This window comes from Anser anser, assembly GCF_964211835.1.
Source record: "Anser anser genome assembly, chromosome: 22".
NCBI lineage: Eukaryota > Metazoa > Chordata > Aves > Anseriformes > Anatidae > Anser > Anser anser.
The window spans coordinates 3,104,911-3,126,180 of NC_139743.1; the positions used below are offsets into that span (position 1 = coordinate 3,104,911).

The 21,270-nt window shown below is 51.2% G+C and overlaps 4 long non-coding RNA genes across 10 annotated transcripts in view; 1 reads left to right on the forward strand and 3 right to left on the reverse strand.

The window, feature by feature from the left end:
* LOC310885284 overlaps positions 1 to 21,270 on the reverse strand; it is a 75,550-nt gene that overhangs the window by 29,858 nt on the left and 24,422 nt on the right. The gene's annotated exons all lie outside the window — the stretch shown is intronic.
* LOC310885283 overlaps positions 1 to 21,270 on the reverse strand; it is a 33,487-nt gene that overhangs the window by 7,427 nt on the left and 4,790 nt on the right. For 5 of the 7 annotated variants that reach the window (XR_014574668.1, XR_014574669.1, XR_014574670.1 and 2 more), the window contains one exon: positions 1,322 to 3,754. This is a non-coding gene — a long non-coding RNA (uncharacterized lncRNA). Of the gene's footprint in view, positions 1 to 1,321; positions 3,755 to 3,862; positions 4,628 to 21,270 lie in introns of those variants that run through there. The other 2 variants (XR_014574673.1, XR_014574674.1) reach the window with 2 other exon arrangements.
* LOC310885288 lies at positions 3,434 to 5,946 on the forward strand. The gene is made up of 2 exons (XR_014574681.1): positions 3,434 to 3,565; positions 4,638 to 5,946. It is a non-coding gene; the product is annotated as an uncharacterized lncRNA (long non-coding RNA).
* LOC310885289 lies at positions 12,737 to 21,270 on the reverse strand. The gene is made up of 3 exons (XR_014574682.1): positions 18,437 to 21,270; positions 13,791 to 13,909; positions 12,737 to 13,712 (listed from the first exon to the last, which is right to left on the reverse strand). It is a non-coding gene; the product is annotated as an uncharacterized lncRNA (long non-coding RNA).

Consider the following 21,270-nt stretch of genomic DNA (forward strand, 5'->3'; position numbering starts at 1 on the left):
GCAGCAGCCCCCCGTGTCAGAGCCCAGCACCCCACAGGACCCCGTTCCCCAGCCAGGCACCGCTGGTGCCACCCCAATGCTTGGGGCTCGCACACCAGAAGCCTTCCCCTCCTCGTTTCGGGGGAGCTGCTGCTGCTCCTGGCTGGGCTTATAACACTTGTTTATTTATCCAGTTTTACTGTGCTGAAATTGAATGTGTGTTCCAGTTTTTCCCCGATTCCGTAAAGGGACACCAGTTACATTGTAAGTCCAATTTATCCTTTGCAATGTATTCATTAAATCCCAGTTAGGTCCTGCATTATTTAATGCAATTGATGATGTAATTAAGCTACAGGCAGACATTAACAACCAGAACCGTCAGGGAAGTTTAGGATCCTTTACTACCCTGTTCCTGGTGTTATACAGCTTCTAATTTCATAACAATTACTCTAACCAGTTGGTTAAAGCCACACACTTCATGCATACTGAATGCCCAAAGCACGGCTCTAGAGCAGGCCGGGGTGCAAGGCTGTGTTGTCTGCTGCCTCACTGCAACATCCCACACAAGGTATGTGGATGGCATTTCTGCTGTCTTTGCTTTCCCCATTGTCCTCTATCCACCTAATTCAGAATAGAAATTCCTTTATTTGTATATAAAGGAATTTTGATCCTGAATATATGTATATATAAATACAAAAATCCCCATGCTGGCTTCCTCTGAATTAATCCTGATTTACACCAACAGAAGTTGCAAGTACTCTAGCCCCCTTTCACATCTTAAAGTGAAATGCATAACCCTCAGTCTCAGGTTTCACAGCGTGGGAATAATTAACTTGTTTTATTACTGGGGGCTGGAGTAGGAGGAGAAGTTTGGGACCATCTGCAAATTACTCAGAGCTGCGCAGACAGGGTGCAGCAGTGCCATCCTTAAAAGTACATCAGATCCAAAGACATGAACGCCTCCAAAACGTGTGCGTGACCTGATTTTCACTCGTATTCAGGGGAGTTATTCCAGCACAGCATGGAGGCTTTAGATAGCAGATAGTCCTGCCCAGGCGCTCTTTCCTCAGCAGAAATCCTCTTTTCCCCCAACACAATCAAGCCTGTTCTGGACCCTCCACTTCTTATCCACAGGTAGAGGGAAATGTGGAACCAGCACATCAGCTGGAGCACTCCAGCCTACCCTGGGGCTAAACAAGTGACAGCACAGAGCACTTCCAGCCCCCAGCACAGGGTGCACCCCTGCTCCCAGAGCCCTCCGCATCCACCTGGGCACCGAGGTTTCCCACCAGGCACAGCACAAGCAGCAGCTTCTGCAGAACCCAGGCAGATAAATACTCACCTGCTGATGTTCACCGACCACCGGGAGACCTGAGGTTGGGCTTTGCAAGCTGAGGAGGGGATTTTCACCTCTGCTCACAGGAGCTGGCCAGCAGCAGAGGCTGCAGCAGGGAGGAGCTGGTGCTGGGCAATGCCTGGGTGCTGCAGACACAGCAGGGAGGCTGCAGCTCTTCCCTCCAGCTCCTGCCTTGCTCTTGGAGCACCAGCTTGCTCTTAGTGGCACAAGCACAGGCCTGAAGCTGAACCTACCAAAGGCTTTATGGGACTGAGGTGAAGCTTTAATAATAACTGCCATTGCATTAGGAGATTGCTTCCTTGTGCCTTATCTGCCCAGAGATATCAGCAGCCAGGATCTTATCACACTGTAATTACCAGGCCTAGATTTGCACTAATTGGCTCTCTGGAGTAAAGTTACCTCCAATCTGTGTATTATGGGTGCTCAGCAGGAAGCGATTTACAGCTGAACAGGTTATATGGGATGATCTAAGAAGGATTAGCTGCAGCTGCAGCCAAGGGGGTGAGGAACAGGGGTGGTGGGCATAGTGAGAACATGCCTCTGCCCCAGGCTCTGCCCCAGCCCCTTCAGAGGGTGCACAAAGCAGGGTACTTGTGATGGAAGTGTGCTCTGTGAGCTGCTGTCCCTCAGGGTGCACAGCCGGAGCCTGCCATGGGGACACAGTGCTGTGCTTGGCCAAAAACCAGGCACCCTGTGCTCTTCCTGTTGGTTCACATGTTCCACCTCCAAAGCCTGCTGTGCCTCCCCAGCAAGCTTCTCCTATGTCCTGTTGCCATGCAAAAAGTGCACAACAATTACAGAAGGTCTCTGGGAAAATGCAGAAGCAGCTCCGAACACCTGCGGGGGGCTGGCAGCAGCGGAGCCACGCTCCTGAACCAGAGCGCCTGTTTGGATGCTGCCTTTTCCCTGTAATTAGTGCATATTTGTCTCTTTGACTTCAAGTGATATTTAGCAGTTTAGAGCTTGGGACCCTCATTACTTCAGCAGCGTGATAAAAAAATAGATATGTAATTGAGATGCTGTTCCACTCCTCTGGGACCGCGGCGCTGCCTGGCTCGGCGGGATGCGGAAGCGTGTCGCCCTGATCAGAGGCAGATAAGGAGGCCAGTTGATTAGGCTGGATCCCACAGGCAAACCCTAATCTCGCAGTCTGTTTGTTAACTATCTGCCTTTTTGTGATGTTTGGTTTGCATAATGTGATAATGTAATAATGTGATAGCTCTTTAAGAGGGAAATGAATCCAAATTAGGGGTGGGGGACGGGTGCACTGCAGTGAAGGCAGATCCTTGTGCCTGCCGGTGGGACTGGGATGCTGTGGAAGTGGCAGAAGGGTGGGCCAGAAGAGTTCTCAGGGAGCACCAGTCCATGCCCCAGCCCCCGGGCAAAGGGCCTTTTGGTGCCCTCGGACACTTCCAGCAGCAGCTTTTTGCCCTTCCCTGGCCGCTGGCCCCAGTGCCGCTCCTGCAGCTGCATCGCTCTCTCCTAGCAGCTGGTGTGGAAACCTCATTTCCACCGAGTCCAGCTGCTTTCCTGCTGTCCATCCCATGTCCTTGGAGAGTGACCAAATGTCATCTTTTCATTTATTTATTTTCCCATAACACTATACTTTGGGAAGGCAGGTAGCACACGGCCTTTCCTGGGCTCAGGCACGCCTCGCTCCATCCCTCGCAGGCCGGGTCTCAGCGAGCTCTAGCAGGGACACAGCTGTGTCCTCCTAGCGCGGACAAGGTCATATCCTCAATGCTGTCTGCTAAAATAGCATAATAAAATTACCTCACATGAGCAAGACGTTCCTGCTAATCACAGCTTTGCTGGTTTAAGTGCTGCTACATGAAAGGTTTTGCTGGCCCAGTTTCCCCACTCTGCTTCTCACCTCTGCTAGCGCAGCAATGTCAGCGGAGGACTGTGGCGTACACATGGGTTCTACAAATTGATGCTCAGCAGCCACATTTTGGGCTCATCTCTAGTCCACAGAAATAAAGAAATCCAGCAAGAGCTGACTTGCCACCTGGGAGCCCAACAGGACACGCGATCAGTTGTTCCCATACCGTGTCTCCGTCCGGCATCCGTCGCCCGCGTTACCAGCCACAGCAACTGCCGACGTCCTCCTGGCGGCTGCGGGTCCTGGTGGGCCCCGTCTGCCACACTCCACAGACCCTGAAAGAAGCAGTCCCAGCCCCGGAGAGTTTAAACTCTGGCAGACAGAAACAAAAGCTGAAAGATGAGCAGGTACGTGCCATCCCCCAGCTGCTCCAGCGGCTGCAGGGTCACAGAAGTCAATGGAGCGAGGAGGCTCCGTGGCACCCGCAGAGGTGGCTGCAGAGGGCTTCAGATGCACCAGGCTCGAGCTGTGCAGCTCCGGGCAGAAAGCACTGCATAAGCCTGGGAAATTACTCTTCTACTTTCTGCTAGCTGCAACTAAAAAACAGAGAATAAGAGAATCAGGCAGATGAGAAGCTAAGTTAGGGATTTTTTTTTCTTATTTTTTTATTTTTAAATTTATTTTCTAAAATAAAAAAAAATCACCTCAGAAAATCATAGAATGATCATCTGGAAACCATGAGGCAGCGGTCGTACAGTGGGCCCTTCCTTGGGGCAAGATTTTTAATAACTTCCTAGCTATGGGAGGCTGCTATCAAATCGCAGCTGGAAGATTTTTTTTTTTTCGCCCAGCTGGATCTTGAAGGCTTGTTACATCATTAACTCCCCGAGATAATTTTTGAAAGGGAGTTGTTTGTGGCTTGTTTGATTTCTTTCCTGACATATCTTCCAGGTAAATCTCTGCGCTTCACAGTGCTTTTCTGTTTTCTGAGCCAGAATAAAGCCTCTGATGTGACAATCATCTCCTGTCGGACAAAAACATGGGCTAACATGCTTTTACCATGTGAATATTACATTAACACCAAATATCACGACTCCTTTGCTGGCCTCTGCAGATGAGGAGCAGAAAGGTTCCCTACTTGGTGATGTCTGGCTGGTTTTTTAATTGCTGTCCTCGCAGTACTGGCGCTCGGTCACAGCAAGCAGCAGTACAAGCCGAGGTGCACTAACACCGGCACGGCACCACGTGGCTCTCAGCTGCCTGGTTGCCATCTTTTGCTCTTTAGCTTATGTTTAAATTGACAGATTTGGGGTTGAGAAGAATTTTTTTCCTTCGGATCATATTAACAGCAATCGTAGTAATCTCTCTTTTTTCTTTAGGTATAAAGAAATTCCTTGCTATTGAGAAGGCCTAAGGTCAATGCTTTCCATTCTCCTGCTCTCACTGTCTCACATTTGTTATGTTTCTCTTTTTCTCTAGATCTGAAGTTTGTAACAGGCACTGAGAGATGCTTCGTGGCCCCCGGTAAATGAAGGCTTTCTGTAAACTCTTCTGAACTGCTGTGTGAACGCCCTAGATAATGGAGGACTTTCTCCTCCTGGTATGCTGCCTGAACAGAGGGAGCAGCAGTCTTTACCTCACGTATAACACTTTCATTAACTTTGGCTGAGGACTTGGGGATTTGATACTTTTTCCTTTAGTGTTTAGTTCCAAGAGCGGAGTACACAGAAACCCATCATGCAAATGAGTCCTCAGAGTTTGGGACCGTTCAGGTTGGCATCCACGTCTTGAACACTGTAAGTCTGGCCCACTTCTAGTCTATTAAACAACTCACAAAAGTAACTGGACATCAGTCATCATTCTTTTACTCCTTACCAAGTTATCACTGGAAAATGACCCTTTATCCATGAGTTGTCTCAAATGCACTTGTGCACCAGTTTTAAATGAGTTGCCTTTTAATTCCATCAAGTGCTCGCTTGGTCCTGCAGCATGGGGAAGGATAAATATTGCTTCTGCTACAGGAAACAAAGTGGCTTTGGCTGAGAAAATATGCCTGTGGGGAAAATTGGTCTGGAATCGCTGTTATTGATGACTCAGGTACAGAGGGAACATCTCTTTTGAAATCTTCTCCCCCACATGCTCTGTCCTGTCCACATGACTCATCCTTGGCTTAAAGGGATTACTTAAGAGTGACAGGGGAATTTGATCTCCATTAAAACCAAATCATTTGTCACTCTGCAAAGAGCAGTGACAAGGAGGACAATTAGTGCAAACAGGGAGGCAATGTTTATGATGTAGAGGCTTGTCCATTAGTCAAGTGTTTATCAGTGTGGGTGTTTGCCCATCCTTGAAGGATAATGAGATATTTTGGTGGGGTCATGCAAAGGCCTCCCCATCCTTCTCCAGAGCCTCAGCTTTCATTAAAAAGATAATAAAAATAAAATAATAAAGTAGTTTTCTGGCTGTCGTGTGCAGCTCAGCCCTCCTCAGCAGCAGCAGGTGTAGCTGATGCTGGCTGTCCTGCCTGCTTTTGCAGAGAGCCTGAGCCAGGGCATCCAAGTGAGCAGATCTCTGTCCCCAGGTGGGCAGGGGTCCCCACATCAATGCCCGGGGCTTGGTGCACTGCCTTTCCACAGAGCACATGGGGGGAGATTGCAGAGATGCCCACTGGTGAGCCATGGCACAGTTCGTATTTTAATCCCTCAGCAGCACAGGGCCACAGGAGGAGTTTAATTCCTTTAAGTGTAGGCTCAGCTGTCAGTAGCACGGGAAACTTTGCATTAACTCACAGAGAGAAACTCACCAAGCAACTGCTCATAAGTCAGGGCACAGTCACGTTCCCTAGGAATGGCTTTGCAGCATCATCCTGCTCTTGGCTGTACCCCACTTGAATCGCACACGAACCCTGCGACCGCTGCATGCCCTTCGTGCAGCCCCTGCCCACAGAGGCTCCTGCTGGGGTCCTGGGGGCTCGCCTGGGGACAGCACAACTTGCTCCGCCTCCCCACCGCACCCTGCAGGCTCCTGGCACCACGAAGCACCGTAAGAGCAGACAGCATGTCCTTCCTGCTCAAGTGGCCCTGGGAGCGCTTCTGTTCTGCAAACGTCCGCCCCTCGCCTTTTTCACTCCATTGCTTTCCTTTGGCAGACGGAGGAGTTTCCTGGATATAGCATTTGCACTCATCTCTGCTCAAATCTCCCAGAGAAGCTGAGACCTGGGCTTCCTAGGGACGTGTCCCATTTTCTGCTTTCTGCACTAGCAGTGCTGGCAAGGCACTGGCGTTTGGGGAGGGATGCGCTGTGCCGTTCTCTGCCCAGAGCACCTCGCTCTGGGCTGTGGTTTGCATTTTGCCTGCGGGTGGGTGGGGGACTCTGAGCACCCGGGATCACCGCAGCATTATGAGCTTTCACGCCGAGGTGAGTGGCTCTGGATACAGAAGCAGGTCATGCACAGGAGTGTGCTGGAGACGCTTTGATGCACAGGGGAAGGGGGAGGCCAGGAGAGAGGAGGGAGGAACTGACTGCCCGTGGCACAGACACCAGCAAGCCCGTGTCCACCTGCCCTGGCTTTGCTGAAAACTGAATTACTGAGTGCTTGCAGGTCTGCATGGGCTCCTCCAGCCCACATTAAGCAGTCCCTGGGACCTGAAGACTTCGGGGGGCACAAAGCGTGTGCCCAGAAAAGGGAACTGGAGGAAGGAAGAAACCGGGGGCCTACAGGAAGCCCTCTGGCCCGTGGCAAGGGGCACAGCAGCAGGAGGAGGGCAGCTCCGGGGAACGGAGGAGCCCCAGCAGCGGAGGCTGGCTGTGCTGCTCCCCATTCAGCCTCCAATTTGCTTCAGGAGCCCGAAGCGTCTGTTTCCTCATTTGCACAACGATAACGATACAATTAGTTGTCTTTGCAGAGTGTTGCGCGGTTGGCTCTGTAAGGAGCATGAAACGCTCGGGGATTCACAGACAAAAGGATTTCCATGGAAATCGAAGCCTGCCTGTTTTCAGGGATAACGGAGGGATGCAAGGCGTGGAGCCCCGCAGCAGACCCTCCCCTGCCCGGCGCTGAGCTGCCTGCCTCAGCTGCGCTTGTGCTGGGTGCAGGGGGTGGCACGGGCTGCTGGGGGGGAACCGTGCCCTGCCGCTCCCCATCACACATTCCCTTAGAAGTGTTGTGCCACTAATGAAGGAACGTAAGAGACATTACTCTCCGTCACTTCCAGTTACGCACCCCCTCGCCCCCCCGTGTGCACAGCTCTGTCAGCATTCCCCTTCTTTGCAAGTGTAGCGAGCCTCTGCTAAAAAGAAAGGCCATTAATAATAATTACCCACAAAGAAGTGCACCCCTTAATGAGTCCTAAAAAAATAATTCTTAATTGAAAAGCTTTCTACTTCGGAGACAGCACCGACACTTCAGAGAAGTCCAGGCAGCTCCAGCAGCTGAAGATGAAATGAAGAAACTTGCCAGAGAGTGCTGGATAGGGCTGTGAGAGACGGACCTCAAAGTCAGGGGTCAAATGAAAGCCATCACTTAAATTCAAGGAACCATCAACAAGGCAATAATTGGATTGAAAGGAGGCGGCAGATGGAGAGAAACAAAGCAGCAAAACAGCTTTGTAACAAACATCATTAAAAACAAAAGTTTGAGGAAGCAAAAGGAGCAAGTCCTGGAGGCAGAGCGGGGCCTGTGGAGCCCCCACATCCCCACAGCGGGGTCCCCCCCACGCCTCCTTCCTTCCACGCGATGCAGACAAGCCCGGTGCAAGCCAGAGAAGCTGCACCTCGCCCCCAAGGCAGGAAGGCTTTCCCCGAGCTCAGGTGTGGTGCAAAGCAGCGGGCTCGCTTCTCTCAACACAGGGACTTGGCTTGCGGGGGCTGATCCCAGCTGGGGCACACACGGAGGAGCCGGCAGGGGTTTGTCCTGCTGCTCCACTTGGGATTAAAACCACCAGTCGTTTGCGGACACCACGCGCTGAGCTCAGTCCTGTGCTCCCTTCCAGAGCCACAGGCTGGGGACCGGGTATTCACCCAGCCAAGGCCACAAGGTGTGACCACAGCAGAGTTAACTCAGCCCAGTGCTGTAAATCAGGAAGGCTTAAAAACACCAGCCTTCAGCACAGTGCATATCGCTCCAGGCTATTTCCTGTGTCCAGTTCATAACTATTAAGTTAAGGCTTTATCACCCAGCAAGACAGACCCAACAGAGAATCCATCACTGCTGGTGCTTTCCTGAATGGGTCACTGAGAAGTGCCCTGGACACAGACCTCCGTGAGCGGCCATAACTCACTTCCCCCACCATGCACACCTTGCTTCGTGCTGTGCTCGCCGCCTGGCAGCAGCCCAGCCCAGGGCTGGAAGCACTTCCACCGGGGCCCAATCAATGGTGAATCGCCTTTGGCTGCTCACTTGCTGGATTGATGGGACGCGGGATCCAGGATGTGGCCACCCGCTCTTCCTGATGGATTGGCTGTGTCCTTCCTTGCTGCCGCAGGGCAGGAAACCCAGAAACCACCAGGCAGGTTGTGGTCCACGGGGAACCTCCTTCCAGTGCTTCTCTTCAATCCCGAATTCCCACATCCCTCTCCCACCACATAAGCATTTGTCATGAGGCCTGAGGTGCTCAGATGCTCCTCAAATAACCCTCTTATTTCAGAGCCAGCTCAGTATACAGGACTGCAGAACTATTTTGGTGTGATTTTAGAGACAGAGAACAGCAGAGGAACAAGCAGGACCCCTGACATCTTGGTGGAGTTGTTCATCTCCTTCCACAGCTTTAGAGGACAGCCAGGACCAAGGCTGTCCCCCTGGATGGCCAGCAGGTGTGGCAGCCCCCCGTGCTTCCTATGGACCCTTTTTGGAAGCTGTGAATGACCAGAGCTAGTCAGAGCAGTTCTGAAGAGCACAACGCCATAAATAAAACAGAAACCACTTTAATCTCTCCACCAAAGTGTGCCACTAGTATTTCAAGTAGGAGCAGTGTAAGGGACCAGAGAGCCCACACCAGCCAGCGAGTGCTGGCTCGGCTCCACCAGAGGTGATTGACTTACTGCAGCTGAGGACTTGGCCTTAAACTTTGTCTTGTGGTTCAATTAATGAGCTAGAAGTAGGGATTAGACTCAGATGCTGGCACAAGAAGTGCAATGGGTCCTCAGAGACCGCTGCCTCCCCGGGGCCAGCTCTTGCACAGTGTAACTCCTGGCTTTGCTGCGACTCCAAGCCCCTCCTTCACAACAACCACTTCCCCACACACAACCCCCCTCTCCTCCTCCTCAGATGAATCCTTAAGAACCGAGGTTTCTCTCTGTGCAGCAGCACGTCCTGGCATTTTGCAGGCAGTCCCCACGGAGAGCTCAGCAGCACATGGACGCTGCTGTCCTGTGTGCTTAAAGCACCCGGCCAGATCCTGCTCAAGGACGGTTTTCACTCAGTGAAAAGTGCTTGGAAGAGGTGGGAAATTGAGTTTTGGGGCCCAGTGACAGATGCTGTGGTCATGGCCTGCAGGGCTGCAATTCCTCTACCCCAGCACAGGGAGGCTGGGGTGCTCTTGGAGGTGCACCTGGGGAATGTTAGGGACCAGTGCCCCATCCCTCTGCTCGCCTCTGGGCAGCCCCGATGGACAGGGCAGGCTCAGTGCCTGGACACTTTGGCACTCCTCTCTCACACCTTTCCCCATTTTCCATTTCAATTATTTCAAACCATGGCTTGGATGCAAGCTGCTGCCCAGCACATCTCCAAGTCCTGTGGAGAAGCTGCTCACATGCCCAGTGCATAGAGATGTCTAACCTTGGCCTTAAAGTTGAAGCAGACATTAGGACAGCCTTCAGCCACGCTCTGGAGGATGCTCACCCATTTTCCAAGCAGGCGTTTTGCCTCCCACTTCTGCAAGCGCTCCCCAGATTCTGCTGCAGTTTCCTTTGCATCTTCTCCATAATTACAGCTCTACCCACTCATTTCAAAGGCAGTGTAGTTTTTTCCTGGAGCCTTTAGAAAGGCCACCGCACTTCCTCAGCAGCACATCTTCGCGCTCTCCAGCTCCTTTCGGACAGAGAGCCTTCGGGGGCAGCTTCTGCCGGGCAGATCCCACAAAGGTGAGTTGCTTCCTGGCCCAGAGCCTGCTCGTGTGCTGTGGCTGCGGATGCTATTGTTGCTACTGTGTAATTATGGCGTAGTGTATATTCTATAATTACAAGCAGCTGAAAGTATCTGTTTCATTATTTTTATGCCAGCAAATGCTCTTCCTGTCAGACGCCACAGCTTGGCTGATACACGCTCACTGCACTGTTCCTTAAAGTAGCTATGCAAATTGGATCTTAATATCATTCAGATAAATGGTTTAAGGAAGAAAATGGATACAATAGTCTGTCACAAAGTTAATGTTATAGGCTCTACCTCCCAAATTGGCTCAGAGAAATTAGCAGGAAGGAAGGAAGGATCAGATGAAATAATAAACCTGCTTACCTGCTCATTAATTTAATCTTTTATTTTTTTTCCCTTTCCCTCTTACAGCCTTGTGGTTTCTGTAACCATAGAAAAACTAGAGAACAGCAAAGTCCTAGATGAAAGGGAGACTAGGTCTGGAAGCACAAAGATTAAAGGAGAGTTTTTAGGATTAATCTTTGATTATTATTTTTTTTTATCTTGGGTCTGTGGTGATTATTCCTGCTCCTCTTGAAGCAATCCTTCTGGGTGTATCTGACAGCACACAGGCTCTCAAGCAAGCTCCTTGCATTTTTCCAAGGATGTTGCAGTAGAGGTGCATTAGCAGCAGAGCAGGCAGCCGGAGCCCCACACACCTCAGAGACCCATCGTGTTATGTGCCTTTTTCCAGACACAGCCCGCCTTTGAGCTTGACACCCCAAACCTTGAGGCAGCTCTAATTCAGGCCACTGCTAACTATATGGCAGTGAGCGTTTTTGTTAATTGCAGGTGAATCAGGGAGACTGACCTGGTTAACACAAGGCTTACTGCTTGATGGAAGGTGAGCTCCAGGCAGAGCCGAACATCCCAAGGAAGCATCCCCAAGAACAGAGCCACCTCAGCTCCATCTGGGGCTTGGTAAGGCTCATTGTCCAGTTATCTTTGCCCAGTGTTTTCCAATGGATTTGTTTTTTCAACCACTGTTCACATCAGCCCCTTTTCCTTACCCTCACATCCCTGAGGTGCAGCTGGAACCATCCCCTATCGGCAGGTGATTTAGTGACAGGAATCTGCAGGCAGTTAGGCAAGTAGGGGAGGAGATGAACAATGAAATGGAGAGGAAGGGAGCAAGCAGAAGCAGCTGCAGCCCCCGGCGGGGCAGAGCGGGAGGCCCGGCTCCCGTCCCAGCCTCAGCAGCCTGCTCACTGCAGGACCCTGTGGTGGCTGGGCAACACCAGCCACCACCAATTAATTAGCTTTTGTTTAGCCAACATCCTTGGACTGTTCCCAAAGCCAGTGCCAAAATAAATAAGCAAAACCAAGTAATTCCCCTTGTTTAAACAAAGAAAATGTCCTTGCTAGACAAACACAGGGGAAGGCGGTGCGACCATGAGGTCGGGCAGTCCCGCTCTGCTCTGCCCAGCACGGCCCCGGGCACATCCCCACAGCCCCCTGCTCTCTCGTGCAGGGCAGAGCCACAGCTCCCAATCAATGAAGCATCGAGACAGGGAGCAGCCTGCGCCAGGCTCGGAATATGATTTATGATCTGGCAGGCAGTCTGAAGCACTGTGGTTGGGTTTCTTGCTGTAGCGGCCTCTTGGTGAGCAGTATCCAATTAGGTGACCCCCTAGGTCTCCCTATTGATTTTGGCAGGGGGGAAAGGTGCAGTTTTCTCGTTACACCTTCAGCAGCAGCACTGGCTGGGCTGGGACACAAGACCCGTGCAGAGGAGCAGCCTCTCCCTCTCACATGCTCTCTCTGCCCGAAGCCTGCAGCAAGAGGTTCATTTCCCAAGTGACTCCCTCCCCTCTCTCATTAAACAAAGGAGGGGGAAGAGCTGGCGAAGACAGAGTTCTTAAATTAATCAGCACAGTTTCCTAACTAATGCCCTTTATGTTTTACATAATAATATAAAGCTTTATTCAGAGACAACAGCCTCCTACATCAAAGATTCCTCTCTCACATTCTGAACTTTTGAGCCCTTCTCCATGCAATTAATGCAGAAAGATCTAAATAAAGTTACACAGAGCAGCTTGCAGATAATATCTAGAGCTACGAAGCAGGGCTCGCTTTGCACTGCAGGCAGAATCACAAAAGCGGCTTTGCTTGATATTCCCTGCCTGCAGGGACCCATTCTGCTATTGTTAGGCTGCGCGTGTGTATAAAAGGCGAAATTGCTAGAGCAGCCATGGTGACTGGAGGTTGCGGTGCTCTTTATCCCACAGAGCTGGCATCACTGGCTAGGAGGGAGTTCAGAGGAGGAAAAAGTTTAATTTGATTCTACAATATCAAAGCCCGTGCCTGGAAAGCTTTGCATTGTGCACTGTGCAAATACACCAGGACAGGCTCCGGTGCCCTTATTTACACTGCACCCTGACCAGCCCCGTTAACACTTCAGAAGCTCATCGCAGGCTAATGCCTGGGAGCATAGGATCAAGGACAGCCCACCCCAGCCCTTCATTAATTAATCTAGTTCCTAAGCTTGGCCATGAAGCTCAATAGCCCTCTTCAGGTGGGTTGCTGCTGAGAAAGCAAAAGCACAGGCACTGGTTGGTTCTTCAGTGGATTAAAATTGTGGTTTTTTCCTATTTCCAACCTAGGATATGATCACTTTGTGGTCCTCATGTTTCCATGAGCTGGCACAGGGACAGGTCAGGAGTCTGGGGGTCCCTGCTTAGGGTGGCATCACCTCTGCACCAGATGCCAGTGGAGGAGCAGAACCCTTCTGATAAGGAAAGGCAACTGCACGTTTTCTTTTTGCAGGACACACTGGCCTGGTTTGATGACGGCAACCAAAAAGCAGCAGCACAATGGAGGGCTGGATGTATGAGGGCTGCCCAGAGGTCACACTGGATCGTGACGTGGTACAGAAAGCACAGCAGGGTCAGAGCTGCTCCAAGGGGATCCAGGTCCTCCGAGCACCTCCAAGACAAACAGAGCACCCTGGGGACACAGGGCCATGTCCCCCCACCTGCCTTCCCGCAGGCTGAGCTCTGCCACTTCTATTCTTAGATCTCTGCAAAATGCTAATTGCTATGCCTGACCTCCAAGATAACAAGGGAAAACCTCCCCTAATTAGCACCACAGTCTGTGGGTGAAAGAAACCAAATGTTGACTGTAGAGTGACTGCACTTACTGTAAATTCCAACATATGCTGTGGAAAAACGCCGCCTAAATAAGACTTCAGAAGCATGGGGTGTTTAAATAATAATGAATACCCACTGCTGTTTATTACAGAACAGAAACGTAATAAAAGACAAAGCTGCAGTCGCATTTCATCCTTCCTTCCAGGACGTACTGTAACCAGCCTGCAGTTGGGAAGCAGGAGGGAAAAGGAATCCAAAGGCACCAGAAACACAGCAACAGCAATTCCAGGTGCAGGCACCACATTAATGGACATTAGCTAATTAGGCCTTCCAGCATCCCTGCAAGCCGGGTAATTATTATTAGCCTTATTCTGCCACTGCAGAAACTGTGCCAAAGGGGCAGGGTGAATCACTCGCCTGGGGCCAGGCTGTAAGACACACCGGGGAGTCGGGCACTCAGGGCTGCAGTGGAGGAAGAACCTCCAGGGAGGCTGGAAATGGGGAGAGACCAAGGGCACGGTATTGTGGAACAGGAGCTGTGGGGAGCAAAGGGAGATGTAGGAACACCTTAGCAAGTAAAGAGCAGGATGCTTGGCAGCAGGGGGAGAGAGGACTGCACGCCAGCTTCACCTAGGGCTCACAGCTCCTTTGTGGTGTAGCTCTATTGACTTGCTCAGCACAGAAATTCAGCCTCTGCTGTTCTCTTTACAGGTGTGTGAAAGCCTCCCCCAGCTTTTCATGCATTTATGCACATCCTTCCATCTACAACACGCAGCCTGGACACTGAAGATATCAGCGCCTACTTGAAGGAGCAGCCCTGCTGGATAGGCACTGTTCAGACAAGGCTGCTACCCAGATTGTGCTCTTTGCCTGTGTATCGCTTGCTGCCTGCCCGACAGGGCTGGTCCTGTGCACCCGGAGGATACCCACGTCCTGCCCCACTGCACACCAAGGCCCCAGCAGCTGCAGTTCCTCTCGAGGAGCTGAGCAGGGCAGGGGCTGACGGCTTCAGCAAGGACTCACAGCCAGCACAGAGACTTTCTCCAACACTTCTGGGTTTCCACTGGTCACTTGCAGTAGTCCAAAGCACAGAATATTTATTTGCTCCTAATTAGGAGTAATCACCACTTAACCTAGAGGAGAGATGTACCCAGTGTGCCCAGCAGCTCAATACATTTACTGCTGAACAGCCTCTGCTGCAGCTAATTAAAAGAGGAGGGCTCCTGCAAACTTGCAAAGACATTGCCAGGTTTGTTTGTTTTAGTGAGGGGGACCTCGTGTAACTGAGCAACAGAGCTGCTGATACCTGGCCTCAGTAACTCAGGGCAATTTCTTCCACTCCTCTCCCATCCAGTGCCACCTCCAAGCACTGTCCCCTGCGTGTCCCCAGGCATCTCAGGGCAGGCACTTTGGCACAGGGCTGCCCTTTCCCCCGCCCTACCCTAAGAGCTGGACAGGCTGAAAGAAGGTTGTTAATAAGACACCCAATTAACATTTCTGTAATAAGTCTTTTTTTGTTAAATAATTCTCATTAGTAAAGCTTTACTTATTAGTAAAGCTTATTACTATTCCTCTTTACTGCTTGGAAATCCTTCAGGGCAAGAAAAGTTCCAGTAGATCAGCTTTGGCTTTTCTCTCCCTACTGAGCTGCTCGCCACATGCAGAAGGCTGTATCTACTGGACAGATTTATCCCAACACTCTTTTGGGAAAGGGACGTAACCCATCACCCCCATTTCATGCCTGGGAAGTTGCCTCACCCAGAAATCAACTGTAGCTGCTCACACGGAGGGAGCTGTGCGAGCCCCTCGGCTGGGTGCTTGCACCCTGCTGACCACAGGACCCCCGGGAGCAAGCCATGAGCAAAGCCCAGCTGCACATGGACACGGGAGGAGAGCGAGCCACAGCCATGCCTCGCCTGCCTGGGTCCGAGCATTTTCCTGAGGCTCTGCAGTAACAAAGTCAACCCAGCAGACTTTCTCCCTGACTCCCCAGGGAAAATCCTGACCTCCCGTTCAATGTACAACCCCCAGCACAGCCTGAATGAACAAACACGTCTTGAAAGGTGCCCTGCAGGGTAGAAGACTTGGACTTTTTTGATCCAAGTGAATTCCACGGTTGGGGGATTCACCTGAAAACCAGGGAAAAGGTTCTTTTACATGCTGAGAAGTTGATAGATTGAAAATAATAAAGCCCATTTCAGACTGAACTAAAAATTCAAGATCCAAAAGATGTCAGTGAATGACAAAGCAAAATGAGAGCCAGCAAACACCCCTGAAAAAAAATCCAGGTAAGACCAAATGAAATATTTTGTTTCCACAATTTAAAAGCATGATTTGTAGTTGTATCCAAATCTTTCACTTGCAATAAATTTCCTTTCCAGAACACCTACTGCTTTAACATTGTTTTGAAAATTGAAAAACACAATCTTTAGTCAATATTATAACTACTCAGACTTCCAAACACAACTGCCATTTCGCCTGACCCCTTCTAATAAATTGTTTCGTTTGAATGGACCAGTATTAGCACAAAAGAAGAGTAACTGAAGTGTGCTTAAATAGCTTTTCTACACACACAGTCATCCCGTCCCACACAGATATTTCAGGGAATAGAGTCAGTTTGCTCATCTGCCAGTGCAAACTGCAATAAGGGAGTAATAAGGGAGTTAAACTTTACATGTTTACAAAGGGCTTTGAGAGCCCTGAGAATAGGCAGGAGCTTAGCCATCCAAATGCTTTAGGAGATGTCAGGACGAGGTGTCAGGCAGGTCTCACTGGGCACCACCCCAAATTTTCATGACCCTACAAAGGGGGTCATAAACCATGCAGCAGCAGACCTGGTGGCACCCAGCAGAAGACCCAGACCCTACAGGAAGGCTCGGTCCTGGCCATTCTCTCCAGCTCCCGGCCTCCCTGTGCTCACCCTCCTTCCTGCCAGCCACCATTCACCTCACCCGCGCTGAGTTTTGCCCAGGCACCAGCTCCAAAGCCACAGGAGCAGTTCCCCAGGCTGCTCCCTTCCTTATTCTCTCCTGGAGAAGAGCACTGGGCACGTAACCAAGTTTTAAGGACTTAAACATGTTTGGACAGAGCAGTGTGAAAAATACTCATTTAGACTGGCATGCATGCACACTGTCTCAGGGAAAATACTATTTTCTCACTGCAGCAATGAGGTTAGAGCAGCCTGCGGAGACACAGGCTGCGTATCACAAAACCCAGCGTCTGCGCGTGCGGGAGCCTGCTGTGCCAGTGCCGTGTGCTGGCCTTCCAAGATCATTTCTACTGCAGGCGCTCCTTTTGCTCCCCTCAAAGAAAGCCAGCAGTGCCATGGGTGGTCGCAGACACGTCACATCACGCCATCCACCCGGGTCACGGTCCCCGTGGCGTGTGGGCTCTCCTGCTACCACTTGGCTTGGAGCAACAGGGGCAGCTCCTGGAGGAGCCCCAGTACTCGGTGCCACCATCCCAGACAAACCTTCGCATCCGTTCAAGGACCAGCTGCTGCTGACAGACAAAGGTTTCTAAAACGGTGCCGGACCCAATAAACAGCTGTTCTGCCCTGCTCCTGGCCATCAATCACAGCTGACAGCCTTCCCCCCATGGTCAAGAGTGTGAATTTCACCTTAATTTCTTAGAAGGGCTTTTTCACCAGTTGGAAACTCATAAATACCACTTTGCAAGCCCAGGTAGGGCTAATGATGAATGTCTGCTTCACAGATATGCCAGAGGCTTTGACCTAATTGTCACCGAAATACTTCCTGATTAACTAATAGATAAAACCCAATTAAAACTTCTGCTCTTCCTGAATTCCCTGCTGACTACTTTTTCTCCGCTTCTCGAACTGCTTTCAACCAGATCCAAGCTAAGGGACTGCTCGGGATGGACCACGATGCCCTGACCTTGCGCTCCATGGGTGCCCCTTGGGGAGCCCAGGGCAAGGACTTCCCTTGGAGGGGCTCTGGGGAGGAACGGACAGACCCAGGGAGGTTTCCGAGTCACCCTGCGGTGGTCTCCGGGTGTGAAAACCCCTTGGGGAGCAACTCACAACCAGACAGCCGTAACAGCAGGGAGAACACGATTCCCACTATTTTTTTTTCCACTTCCTTCTTAAACAGAAGGAAACCACTGCACAGAAAAGCTTCTTTAGCACATTTGCTTTGATGTGCAATAAGTTAATTACCGTAATAGGTTCATCTTTTTCCCCCAGTATTGAATCATGTAGAACATCCATATAAATTGTCATCGAGTTGTTCATTTTGAAACAATTTGTTCTTTAAACAGATCTAGCAGGAATATTCCTGCTGCCAGTTCAGAGGGATATTTTTAAATCCCACATAGCAGGTGTATCCCTTATCATTTGTTCTCCCAAAACTCACTTTGGTTCACTCTTGCCCCGAGGAGACCTCCCAAAGGGATACAGGTCATTTACCCCCCAGTCTTGCAGCTGCCGGGTTAGGGAGATGCTCCCAGGGAGTGTGAGGCTGGCTCACCTCAGTGCCAAAATGCAGGGAGGCTGAGAGCCAGGGTTTGGGGGACAAGAAAGGCCCTCAGGTCACTGGGAGGGACCGGGGGGCTCCACAAGCCCCCTCCTGTTCAGCCTGGCTGCCCCCCACAGCACCCCAGTCCCCTCAGCACACCCTGCAGCCCTCGGGAGACCTCTTTGAGCACTCCTGGCTCTCTCCTTGGGGCTGCAAGAGGAACCTAAAGCTTCACCTCCTGTTTTCAGCATAAAACTCCTCTGCCGGTTACAGCAGGTGAGCAGGATGCCACCCAGGTGCAGGACACACGGGATGGAGCAGGGCTCTCGCCCTGTTCTCAGAGAGCTCAGGCTCTCAGCCCCCAAGCAGCTCGCAGAGCCCCACGCCCGGTGAAAGGCTCTCCGCTGTGCCGAGTGATACACCGAGCAAGAGGGATGAGAGCCTACAGCTTTTCCACATTACCACCTGCACTGCTTTATCTCCCAGACAGATGCTGGACTTGTTTTTAACCTTAAAAGTTAGCATGAGGAGGGCTTGGGAAGTAGCAGGTGATTCACAAGGCAACACGTGCACAGGAAAATTCAATACCTGGGGTTTACTTGTCTTTCCTGGTTCTTCCCTCTTCCCTCCTTCTCTGAAAATAATCTCGAGGTAATGCATTCAGTCCTGCTGGGCTGCTTTATATCACTTGTGGTGTTTGCCAGTTGACTCTCCCCTGCTGAGATCAAGTCTCTTATCACGGATTAAGCCTGTAGCTTGGGAGTGCAGCTCTGAAGTGTGCCGGCAGAGCAGGCAGCCGGGACAAGAGAGCCCAGCAGAAGCCACCAGCACCGAGGGGGCCGGCAGCAACCCCACAGCAGCACAGACACCCCAGCACCAGCCTGGGACCCCTGGGGAAGGCGAGCCTGGAAGCCAGGCTGAGGAAAGGAAGAGCATGCACAAGCAGGAGCACTGGGGGATAAAGGACCTGGATAATATCTTGCCCCTGCCCATGTCAGCTCTTTGGGGGTGACAAAGACACCGCCACTGCTCGCAGCCAGGGCAGAGCTCAATGTGACACAAGCACATCACACTTCTCGTGGTGTGAGCAGAGGTACATCGCTGTCCCAGGCAAAGGGCTCCAGCCCCAGCCTCCCAGCAAGGCTGGCAAAAAGCCTTGTGATGAGATGCATTGAAAAAAAAAAAAAACATTTTGCCCTGCAAAACCTCCTGAGGAAAAAATTTGCTAGGCACGCCCCAACCACAAGGAGACCCCCTGAGGACACAGGTGGGAGTCCATCCTTCAGCGTGGGAGGTGTTTGCAGAGAGGTTTGTGAGTCTGCCAGCAGCTGCCCCTGATTTCAGGCTGTGCATGCTGAGCTGGGGCAATAACCAAGAGGAGTAGGGCTGAGTTCAAGTGCCAGGACAACATAATTTCCATTCATAAATTTAGCTTTGTCATGGTCCCCCAAAAATATTTCATAAACCTCACACACACAAGGAAAAAAACATTGCAAGCATCAGGATAAGGTAGTTACTGCTACCAAGCAGGTGAAGAGGAGCTTTGGTGGGGAGGACATTTACAACCAGCCAGCACCTGCAGCAACAGGATGGAGCCAGGTCCCTGCACACAGACAGCCCCTGGTCCACATCGCAGTCACCCCAGGAGCACTGGGCAGCCCCCATGCCCCTGCACTGATTCTCTCCTCTTCCTCCGATCCCGTCCTGGGGCCCCTCTAACACTGCTCACAAGCAGGAAGCGCTCCAGCACGTTTCTGAAGGTAGGACACTAAGCTATCTTCTTCCATCCAATTTCCTGTTCTTGAACCAGCTCCACAGGCAGGATCAGCTTGAATGGGCTCATCACAGCTGTTTTAACCTCCGTGGAGCTGCACCGACGTCCGCATGACAGTAGGAAATTGGAAGGAAAATGCTAGCCTCGGCCAGGTCTGCAGCTCGCAGGCGGTATCCGCACATCAGCACCACGCCAGCCTTGATGACCTTGCTGCCAGCACGGCAGGAGCACAGGGGCTGAAGCATCGCCCTCGTGTCGCTGCTGGCCTGGGAGCTGGCGAGGCGAGCTCCCGGTGCTGGGGGGTCTGCCTGCCCCGCGCCACGGAGCGCCCACCCCACCTGCACTGCTGCCCAGAGCAGCTCCGCAGAAGAGGCCATCACATCTGTTTGCTGCTTTACACAGGCTATCATGTGCTGTGCCTCAGCGGGGGACTGTAAATGACTTTATAGTTATTGTTCCTCAAATTGGACACCCCCTCGGAGCTTAGATAATATGAGACGAAACAGCCCGCAGGAGGCTGCAGTCAAGTGGAACAGTGATAGAGGCTTTTTTCCCCTTCCCGAGAAGAAATACTCAGCATATTTACTTCTCCTCCACACCTCCTCTCCTCTGTCACAATTTCGAACAGAGCCACACCTGGCAGTGACAAGGGTGAACCTGGGTATAATCACCAAGCAAACTGAGCTGCCTGAACCCTGTACGGATGAATGAATTTTGCATGCTAGGATTTGGAAATACAGATTTGACAGCAAGCCCTGAAGAGGAATGGGAAGGGAAAGAGACTGTTGTGGTTTTCACTATTTGCTATTGAAGAGGGGTTTGCAAGGAAACATTATTACTGGCAACGCAGAAATATCATTTCATGTCACTTGGCTTCACGGAGCCCATGTAACCGTCTGAGTGCTGAAGCAGAGGCAGAGATGGCTGCTGGAGGGAGTGGGTGTGGAAAGGAGGCTTTGAGGTGAGAGAGCACGGGAAAGAAATAGAAATAATGAGGGATTTGGGGAAGGAGGATGTCAGGGCTTACAGCAGTGAGAAGGGAAAGGAGCTTGTAATGGAAAAGGGGGGAAGCAGAGGGCTGAAAAAAGGGAAGAAAGTGAAGTTCATGAAACAGTCTGTGTCTGACAGGCAAGGAATGGGTTTAGACAGGAGGGACTTGGATGGAGATGCTCAGCCTGGAAAATAAAGACCCAGAGTGGAGAAATGCAGATGGGGACAGGCAGGAGGGGAGGAAGCAGCATGATGAGAGGCACCAGAGACTTGCAAGACTCCCAATGCTCCAGCTGAATGCCCAAAAACATGGAGCAGAAGAAAAATCACTCTTTACTAAAAGTGGCATTTCATACATTTCACAAACCACAGTGAGACAGGGCCAGACATTTCAGGGCAAAGCCATGCCTGGCAGGGGAGAGCTTCTGGGGACCATTTGGGGCTTCCCTGAAAGCTTTTTTGCAGGCATATAAGTGTATATATCACCTTTCTTTTAGAGCATACAGATTTTTTTTTGTTGTTATACAGACATTAGAGGTCGGTAGCAGTTGAAAGCTGCCTGCGGGTGCCCACACATTAGCGTGTCCCCCCAAGCAGAGAGGGAAGGTTTGCTTTCTGTTCTGTTTCAGCCCTTAGAAAGGAGCATGGTGATGAGAAA